The sequence below is a fragment of the Scylla paramamosain genome, chromosome 1 (assembly GCF_035594125.1).
Source record: "Scylla paramamosain isolate STU-SP2022 chromosome 1, ASM3559412v1, whole genome shotgun sequence".
Classification (NCBI taxonomy): domain Eukaryota; kingdom Metazoa; phylum Arthropoda; class Malacostraca; order Decapoda; family Portunidae; genus Scylla; species Scylla paramamosain.
The window spans coordinates 41,274,211-41,285,192 of record NC_087151.1 but is presented as its reverse complement, the minus strand read 5'-3'; the positions used below and the strand labels follow the sequence as shown (position 1 = coordinate 41,285,192).

Genomic DNA, 10,982 nt, shown 5'->3' with positions numbered 1-10,982 from the left:
TGGGGAGTCTTATCCAAGATGGCGGTGGGAGGGGCCAGTGGAGGGGACGACCGACCCTTCTCACTCATTTAAACCCTCGCCAAACTTAAACTAAGTAATGGCAGGTATATCTAACAAGCGGATATTAAAGTTTGGTCATGTGGCTCCGCTTTGCGACAGTATTGGTTTAAAACACTCCCAGATAAGATAGATAATGGCTGATAAAATAGAGACGACCCTGATTGTTTACATTTTCATTAAGTTAAATTTTACGGTTTTTAGCGACAAGACGAGGCTGACACAGGGATATATTGTGCTGGAGGTTAGGTGAGATGCGTTAAAATGAGTTAAAACCGTGGATTGTTCAGTTATTCATTAAAAAGTTACGTTAAGTTACCTAAATTTATTCTAACACTTCCTGACCTTACCTTCCGTGGTGGTGATGATCTACCTTCCTGCCTCCTCGTCACTATGGCTGGCTGTCTAGCACCTCACAGCCAAACTTTTTTTTTCATTTTGCTTGTTTTCACCCACTGCTGCCTTCGGGTGTCCACTGCTAGAGCCCACGCCTTCCTCATTACCAACTAAAGAAGGTTTAACTCATAGGTAAGCCTTGGCAGCCACTGTGTAGGCGTGGTTACACACAAAAAAAAAAAAAAAAACACAAATTCTGTCAGGCTGGGAGTTGAAACAGACGCGTACTAACACCACTCATAGACGCGACACACTGACTGATAAACTTGTTAGGCAGCAGCGGCCAGCTTGGCGCCACTCAGTCTTCTGGGTAGCCGCCTAGCTGTGAGGACGTGTCGGACCTTAGTTGACTCACCAGTAGAGACATAAAGACGGTCCCTATGTTTTTCAAGCACCCTTCATGGCGCAGTGAGTAGGATATATATATATATATATATATATATATATATATATATATATATATATATATATATATATATATATATATATATATATATATATATATATATATATATATATATATATATATATATATATATATATATATATATATATATATATATATATATATATATATATATATATATATATATATATATATATATATATATCCCAATGATATTACAAATGCATTGTCCTTCGGGTAGAATAAACAAAGGTGACGGGATGGAAGGGCACGTGCATCATACTTTCAATATCTTTTTATAGTTTTCTATTTTACTTACCTTAAACACTTTAAACACTTTAAACACTTTAAACACTTTATTATGTTTGTCTGTAGTACATATGAAAGGATTTCGTTGTGTTGGTAAGTACCATTTACAAAATACATTTTGCATTAATTAAACCATCATATTTTGTGATCTTTTCTTTCCATGTCTCCTTCCTCAAGTTCTGATACAGCATGATTGTTCCTAACTCATGGACACTCCAGTTTGATCTCTTTAGTAAGTTATATTTTTACTAAATACTCGTAGTGCCAGATCTAGCTGAGATGTTTCCCTTCACTTCCAAATTTTGTGCTTTCCTTTATCATTGTGATAATAATCTATAACCAGTTTTAGTGCTTCCTCAAGACTTCTATACCTCCCCATTATGTGCCATTCCTCCCAACATACTTCTTTACATTTCCTGTCTCCTATGATAACGGAGTTGTTAAAATTATTCAATTTTAACAACTCCAAAAATTTATAGCTATTCATTATAATTTTCTCGTAAGCTTTGTTCCAGGCATTGGTCTTTGGTGGCACATATACCACTACACGATTCCTTTTTCTTTCTCTCTTTCCTTTGATCAATATCATTATGATTTCAGGCAGAATCCTTTCATATTCAAATCCATCTACCATTATATCCTTTTGCATCCTTTCTTCTCTGTTCTATTTTTCTTCAATATGTTGTATGTATTTATCTTTCCCAATCCTGAGACCAAATATGTGAGACCTTTGACTTGGGTCTCACTTGAATGAAGAGAGGTCCTTGGGTACCTAAAATGTTTGTGATGGATAGTTTTTAAGTGTACACTCACACTTTCTCAGCACTCTGTCACCCATTAGCAACCTTTGACTTTCTAACTTTTTAACCTTCATTGTCTCCACTGTGTCACATAGTTTGCTTCAGTCATTCCCACAAAGTCAGGCTTTACTAAAAAATTCTTTAATTCATTTAGTATTGATGCAATAGTATTCACATTTGTGTATGTTATTCTTCAGTTTTCAACCCCCTCCTTTTTCCATCAACTGGGTCCTATTTGTCTCCTCTCTTTCTCTTGTTACCTTGATAGATATTTTCTCTTTCTTGACACTGAAGATTACTGTACACATTTTTCTTGTCAACCTGATCAGTCTTTTTTCCATTCTCTTTGAATTTTCCAGTTCTCTGGACTAATCCATTTTCTTTAAATTTCCTCCTCCTTCCTTTCTTATGTGTATGTGTGGATGGATGATGAGTGTGTATTGATTTCAAAACAGGATATATAAAAACTCATAGCATGAGTTTTTGACAAATAGATGATGAAAGTGTGTTTTATATATATATATATATATATATATATATATATATATATATATATATATATATATATATATATATATATATATATATATATATATATATATATATATCATACAAGAAAATTTACCATTTATATGGATATCACAAACTATTTCCTTCAAATCTTTGCCAACCTGTTTCATTTAACTTCAATATAAAGGAAGAAAAATCTAGTCAACAGCTGTTATTGTTTGCAGGGGAGGATACAAGCTATAAATGTAGGAACACGAGATAGGAAGGTATGCTAATGGTTAATTCATAACAATAATGGAAGATGTCAAGTAAGCTAGAAAATATTGTGCACCAAAGCAGGGGCATGCAACTGACAAGTTTCTAAGAGCAGTAACCATGGAAATAACATAGGAAGATAGCAAGTGATACAGCACTGGTATCCTTGTGTTGCAGAGTGAAACAAGATATCTGTGGAATAGAATACTTCACAAGAAAGAGCAGCAATGGCTGTATACTAGTCTTGCTTGCAGCATTTTATTCATCTTCTTCCAAGAACTAAATATGACTTAATGGAAGTATTTTAGAGACTGGTGATAAATATTGGGCCCTCAGCCAAGGCTGATCTGGCATGAAGTTAGTATTTAGTTAGTATTTATTGATTTGTAACCGTTAATATTGTCTTGTGTCTGTTCGTCATTTTCACTCTTTTATTATGGTATAACTGGAGTATTAAAATGAATATGAGTATGACTTCTCTACCCCATAGCATGTCAGATCATGCTGATAATCTTTATTTTAGTTTCAGGATTGAGAACTGTCAGGAGATCTGGATGGAGCCTTGCAGCTCATGGCAAGCTGCTCCTGCTGGTGAAGGAGTTCCTCAACAGGCTGCCCAGCAAGGTGATGCAGCAGAGGATAGCACAGCAAGAGACAAGTTTTGATCTTCAGGATCCACTAAGTAAACTCATAAATCATTTTATGTTAATAATTGATCTATATGACAAGTTATCAAAATATTACATCTAAGTACATTACTTTGTTCTTTCTACAAGTCATTATCATTTGCTAAAAGACAGAAAGCACAAAAGGTATACATAATATGACTTTCTTAATGTTGCAATCTTTTATCCAAGTCTATAATTTACCTGTTTAGCTAATGTTCAAGGTGTTCTTTAAATGCTGCATTGCTACAGTCTTATATGTACTAAAGGTTTCAGGAGCAGTGTCCTAGTGTTTTTTGCAAATATGTAAAATCCAAACAAAGTGTCGAACAGAGATGCTATTTTGGCAGTGAATGTTTGAGACCCTGACCTAACTGGCAAAAATATGTTTTGGTGTCATATGTAGATAATGAAGGCAATTATAAGAGTAAATTTAAAGTAAACTTAGCTAAAATTTACAGGCATTGGTAGAGAGACTAGGTGTTGTCGTGATAGATACCCTGCCCACTCATCCTTTTGTGACATCAATGTTATGTTTAATTGTGACATAAGAGTAATCACTCGTCCAACCAGCAGTTCTGTCTTTTTGCCTCACTCACACTCACTCACTCACTCACTCACTCACTCACTCACTCACTCACTCACTCACTCACTCACTCACTCACTCACTCACTCACTCACTCACTCACTCACTCACTCACACACACACACACACACACACACACACACACACACACACACACACACACACACACACACACACACACACACACACACACACACACACACACTTTTCCTCATACAAGGAGGAATACTATAAAATTGGAAAGAGTACAAAGAGCAGTCACTAAAATGGCTCCGGAGTTAAGAAATTTGACCTATGAAGAGAGATTAAGAATGTTGGAAATTTCTATCCTTGAAAATAGGAGAAAGGAGATTCAATAAACATCTGTAGAATGATAAATGTTATGAAAAATGTGGACTAGGAATGTTTTATAAATTTAGACACACTGAGTACAAGCGGACACAGTAAGAAGTTGAAGAAAGTTAACTGTAGAAGAGACATCAAGAATTATAGTTTTCCTCACAGAAGTGTGAACAAATGGAATGAACTCAGTGAAGGTGTTGTCAGTGCTGAAACTGTCCATGCTTTTAAGACCAAATTGGATAGAGATAGAGATATAAGAGATACTATGAGATTACTCCCATCCCATAGGGAGGTAAATACAATCAGGTAAATACACACACACACACACACACACACACACACACACACACACACACACACACACACACACACACACACACACACACACACACACACACACACACACACACACACACACACACACACACACACACACACACACACACACACACACACACACACACACACTACCTGATAACAATGTACAAATTAGTAAACAATATAGAAAGTTTAAACAAAAATTACTTGGTACTACAGATGGAGGGGGGAGAGAGATGTATGAGGGGTCATGTGAAGAAAATAAAGAAGAGTGGATGTTTGAGTGACATCAAGAAATACAGCTTCCTTCCTATATTGAACTATTAAATCTGGAATGATTTGAAGGAAGTAGTGGTTGCAGCAAACATTGCACACATGTTTAAAGAGAAACTGGATAAATATAGATGTGGAGACAGGGCAAAATGAGCTTTGGCTTGTGCCGTGGTTAAAAAACAGGAAGGATAAAACAGGATGGTGGAATCATGCTAATGACTAAGAAGAACCTAAAAGGGAGTAGAGTTACCAATGGAAAGGAAAGTACTGAAATAATTAGGTTGAAATTGGGAGCTGGAAACATGGAAAGGAGAAACTTTTGTGAGTTATGTCCTCCTAAAACAGTATTATGGAGAGAAGCAGAATATGCCAAGAATGCTAAGTGATACAAGATTGTCATTAATGGAATTGATGAAGGAGAATGACAAACATGTATTTATGAGTGACTTTAATTATAAAGAAGTATGCTGGGAGGAACTGACAACTAAGGGAGGTGAATGTTCCTGGGGAAATATATTGCTTAATTTGATTATAAAGAACACAATGATATAGTAGGTTCAGCAAAACACCAGATACAGAAATAATGATGAACCATCACAATTTGACCTAAGCTTCATCAAAGAGCCTGAGTTAGAGGGTGACCACATACTTATTTAACTGAATTGAAAGATGTATCATTATTATGTAAGGAAAGAAGAGCACAGGGAAGGGAGATTAGTTTATAGTAAAACAAACTTTGAAGAACTCAGGTAATATGTTAAAGAGACAGAATGGAGCAACTTTTTCATGGCAGAAATGGGTGTAGAACACAAGTGGAAGCTCTCATTGGAAATCTATAAACAGCGAGTAGAACAACATGTACCAAAATTAAAACAGAAGGAGACTAAAATTAAAGAGTGGTTTATCAGGAGGTGTGGTGAGGTGAAGGAAAGAAGAGATGGGGCATAGAAGACATGGAGGAGGAGACATCCAGAGAGGTTGCTGGAATATACAAGAAATATGCAGGGAAGAAGAAAAGAATTAAGAGAACATAATTGACAACCAAAACTCTTCTATAGATATGTGAATAGTAAATTGAAAAATAAACAAGAAATAAAAAAATAATGCAGAGATGGAATGGAGTGTGAGGATAGTTTGGAAATGGCTGAAATTATGAATGAGCACTTCCAAGCAGTCTTTATGAGGGAGAGTGATCAGAGATAGGAAGGACAAGAGTAAGAAAGATCAGTTTCAATGTGGGATATAGAGGTCACAGTCCATTAAATAAAAAATAAAAAATACTAATAAGAGAGAGAAGGACATGAGAAGTCACATGGACCAGACAGAATCACAAACTGGATATTAAAAGAATGTAGTGAGGAGCTGGAAGATAAAATACATGGCATTATATAGTTCACTAAAGGAAGGAAAGGTCCCAAGAGACTGGAAAAAAGTAGATATTATTCCAATATATAAAGGAGGCAACAAAGAAGACCCGAGCAATTATAGACCAGTATCCTTAATATATATGTGTGGAATATGTAATATCAAGGAGAAGGCAAGAGAAGCACGACTAAGATATTTTGGACACGTGATAAGGAGAGAAGAGGATGAACCAGTGAGGGAGGCAATGATGGTGGAAGTTAGGGGGAGAAGGAGGGTTGGGAGACAGAGAATAAGATGGACAGACGTAATAAGGAGTGATATGAACAAGCTGGGAGTGCAAGAAGATGATGCAATGGATAGAAACAGATAGAGAAGGATAACTTGAGCAGCTGATCCTGCAATACAGTGGGATTAAGGTTGTATGAAGAAGAAGAAGATCCCTAATATATATATCACCAATATGTATCAAAGAAGAGATGCTGTTTTTTATTATTATTATTTTTTTTTTATTTATTTATTTATTTTTTTTTTTTTTTATCAGGACATTATATATCTATATTTTCAGTTTCAAGTGAGATTTGAAGGCTGGCATCCCACACTCAAAATTCCCAAGACTGTTACTCTATCCACTTGTCTACAAGAACCCCAGCATATCTAAGAGTAAAGAAGATATATTTGAACACAGGATTACCCTACCTTTGTTCATGCCACCAAAAGTTCAATAAGGATTATGGCAGTCAGTTTTAATGTGAACAGTCATTCTCACAGCAATAATTAGATAGAATTAAGTACTGTGGACTTCTATGGGAGTATCAGTCATGGAGTGCAAATAGTAGTAGGTGGGATTAGATGACTTTAGAATAGTCAGCGTCCCTTGTGTCTAGAGCTGCTTCTGCGAACCTTCTCCTTTCTTGTTTAATGAGTTGCACACATGCTGCACCACCACCAGCACAACACACCATTAAACCTGTTCATTCTGCAGAATGAGAAGACCTCAGCTTAGAGACTCACAGATTGCTTTATTCTAAATTCACATCGAGTCTCAGTACAGAAATCAAATTAGTACATCATAATCGTGTCACCTCATTTTTGTCTCTCCTCTGTTGTTAAGAGCTTCAGTTTGTCAAGTCTTTCTTTATAGCTAAGATCTTTCAAGTCTGGTACCCATTTTATACCTGCTCTTTGCACTTTATCTATCTTTTCAACTTTTTTTTCAGATGTGAATTCCAAACAACTGCTGCATATTCCAGTGTTGTTCTTATAAATGTGATTATATTCTTAATCACTGCCTATTCTATGTTTCTAAATGCTATCCTTATATTTACCAGTAAGTGATCCATGTTCCTTGATTTTTCATTTATATGGTCTGGTGATAGCCTGCTATTTATTATTTATTTATTTATTATTTATTTTTTTTTATGTAGGAAGGACACTGGCCAAGGGCAACAAAAATCTAATAAAAAAAATGCCCACTGAAATGCCAGTCCCATAAAAGGGTCAAAGCAGTGGTCAAAAATTGGTGGATAAGTGTCTTGAAACCTCCCTCTTGAAGGAATTCAAGTCATAGGAAAGTGGAAATACAGAAGCAGGCAGGGAGTTCCAGAGTTTACCAGAGAAAGGGATGAATGATTGAGAATACTGGTTAACTCTTGCGTTAGAGAGGTGGACAGAATAGGGGTGAGAGAAAGAAGAAAGTCTTGTGCAGCGAGGCCGTGGAAGGAGGGGAGGCATGCAGTTAGCAAGATCAGAAGAGCAGTTAGCATGAAAATAGCGATAGAAGACAGCTAGATATGCAACATTGCGGTGGTGAGAGAGAGGCTGAAGACAGTCAGTTAGAAGAGAGGAGTTGATGAGATGAAAAGCTTTTGATTCCACCCTGTCTAGAAGAGCAGTATGAGTGGAACCCCCCCAGACATGTGAAGCATACTCCATACATGGACGGATAAGGCCCTTGTACAGAGTTAGCAGCATGATGTTTTCCATGCCCTCGTTGGCCTAAACCCTCGGAAGGCTTATGGACCTGATGGGGTCCCTCCTATTGTTCTCCAAAACTGTGCCTCCGTGCTTGCACCTTGCCTTGATTACACTGAAGTCTCTCTCCTTTTCAGATGCTTAAATTGTGATGTTATCTAATTTATAATTCCAGTCAGATCTCTTCGAACTTCTGCCAAATTTTATCACATGATGATGATGGTGTGTGTGTGTGTGTGTGTGTGTGTGTGTGTGTGTGTGTGTGTGTGTGTGTGTGTGTGTGTGTGTTGTTCATCTACATGGTGTAGAGGCAGTGAGGGGAGGGGATATTTATTGTGAACTGAAACAAATTATGTTCAGTTTGCATGCTTTAAACATGATCTTAAACTCATGCTTATTGTGTGCATATTCCCTAAGTTTGTGCATGTTCATTTTGCATTATCACAGTAATGTCCAGCATTGTAATTTTGCATTTTATAGTACATTTTCATACTGCTATTGACTTCTGGTTCAACTTAAGGTTAACTGTTTAGCTCTTACAGTAGGTCTTATGACAAAACTTCAGAATTTCTGTACATTTGTCTCTCATTAGTTAAATTAAGCAATATTTTATTTTTTGCTTAAGTTGCAGCATCTTCAGCTTAAATGGCCACTGATTTCAGATGAGCAATGAGTTGACTTAGTCCCATTGAGTTAGTCTTAGCATTCCAAGATGGCTTACTGTCACTCTACCCAGGAATGCCAACAGAGACTTGTAGATCCCCAAAATACACTATGAACATAAATACTTTATATGATACACAGATGGGAAAATCATATTCAATGCATTGTGCAGGAGTGCTGTGCATGACTGGTTTGATGAGAGGGATGATGCAGAAGTTTGCTGTAAGGAGTAAAAAGTTGATGCCTTCAGTAAGACACATGCTGAATTTATATTCAATAGATTTTGGTGTGTTTCAAATTTATCTAGTAACAGTACACCTGGATACTTGTAACTTGAATTCTTAAGGTTACATTAGTTTCCTGATGATGAACTTCATCAAATGTCATTATGAAGCATCTGTCTATATCCTGTGGTCATATTCTCTTAATATTTTGGCATTTGATTTTTATTACTTTTAACTTCTCTAGTTGAAATTATTAGGGTGTTCAAGAATATTTTTATTATTTATGGATGTTTTTTTAAGGATTCTGCATCACTGATAGGAAAGAGACTCTTAAGAACACTATAAATAATTTCCAGCCTTTCAAAGGTAGTCCTAATTAAATAACAAGGTGTTTCAAAGCACAGGTTATGCTTTAAGATGACAAGCACAAAGGCATAGTTCTTAAAAAAAAAAAAAAATGTATCAAATAAAAGTTGTTGCTAATTTTTGTCTTTATTTTATTATTTTTTTTTCATTATTTATTTAATTATTTATTATTTTTTTATTCATTTATTTATTTATTTATATATATATATATATATATATATATATATATATATATATATATATATATATATATATATATATATATATATATATATATATATATATATATATATATATATTTTTTTTTTTTTTTTTTTTTTTTTAAGAATGGTGGATAGTCAGTTGAGTAGCCCAGTGCTTTGAGGTAAGATTCGAATAGGACATTATTTCCCAGTCACCAGGAATGATCGGAAGCTATCATCATTTGACTGGCACACCCAACGCGCTCCCTTGGCAAACCTCTGGGACAATATTCTGCAGATTGATCCACGATGCACCGTAATCTCAAGTCTAGGGTCCTCGCTACCCACGTTCAATTACTCCTCCTCTGTCTACTGCCCGCTCGACAAATCTCTCTCTCTCTCTCTCTCTCTCTCTCTCTCTCTCTCTCTCTCTCTCTCTCTCTCTCTCTCTCTCTCTCTCTCTCTCTCTCTCTCTCTCTCTCTCTCTCTCTCTTTCTCTCTCTCTCTCTCTCTCTCTCTCTCTCTCTCTCTCTCTCTCTCTCTCTCTCTCTCTCTCTCTTCCTTCTTTCTCGACGCTCTGGAAGATATAGACTATACCTGTTGCGTTACACAAGCTCTCTCTCTCTCTCTCTCTCTCTCTCTCTCTCTCTCTCTCTCTCTCTCTCTCTCTCTCTCTCTCTCTCTCTCTCTCTCTCTCTCTCTCTCTCTCTCTCTCTCTCGTATGAGGAAGGTTGAGGAGGTAAACGATGTTTTAGATTAACCTTACTTAATGTACCAGATGCATATGCTGCTGTGTTTCCGGGACTGAGTGAAAGGGAGGTTTACGTGATGCAGTGCCCTTCAGCATTAGTTGAGAATGGCCTGCTGGAACAGAGAAAGAGAAAGGGGAAGCTTCACTGACATGATTTTTTTTTTTTTTTTTTTTTCTTTTTCGCCTCTTGCTCTTAGATGTAACATAATAGAGGTGCTTTATTTCTCATCCACACATACATTCTCTCTCTCTCTCTCTCTCTCTCTCTCTCTCTCTCTCTCTCTCTCTCTCTCTCTCTCTCTCTCTCTCTCTCTCTCTCTCTCTCTCTCTCTCTCTCTCTCTCTCCTCTCTCTCTCTCTCTCTCTCTCTCTCTCTCTCTCTCTCTCTCTCTCTCTCTCTCTCTCTCTCTCTCTCAACAAAAACATCCGAACCATATAGTTTTCACAGGTTCGCCAGTTTTCCTGCATGGCTTTGCCTTTTATTTACTTTATTTCATTTGTGTTTTTGTCGTTTCGTTATTTGTCTGTACTTTTTTGCCTGCCT

At 36.5% G+C, this 10,982-nt stretch overlaps 1 protein-coding gene and 1 long non-coding RNA gene across 2 annotated transcripts in view; one reads left to right on the top strand and one right to left on the bottom strand.

Annotated features, from left to right (window-relative positions):
• LOC135105723 (coiled-coil domain-containing protein 124-like) overlaps positions 1–641 on the bottom strand; it is a 9,886-nt gene extending 9,245 nt beyond the window's left edge. Inside the window, exon 1 of the mRNA XM_064014174.1 lies at positions 408–641. The gene's annotated coding sequence lies outside the window, so the exon portion shown is untranslated. The remainder of the gene's footprint in view (positions 1–407) is intronic.
• Positions 642–721: 80 nt separating this feature from the next.
• Positions 722–3,491, top strand: LOC135105740 (uncharacterized). The gene is made up of 2 exons (XR_010270989.1): positions 722–861; positions 3,257–3,491. It is a non-coding gene; the product is annotated as an uncharacterized LOC135105740 (long non-coding RNA).
• The last annotated feature ends 7,491 nt before the right edge of the window (positions 3,492–10,982 follow it).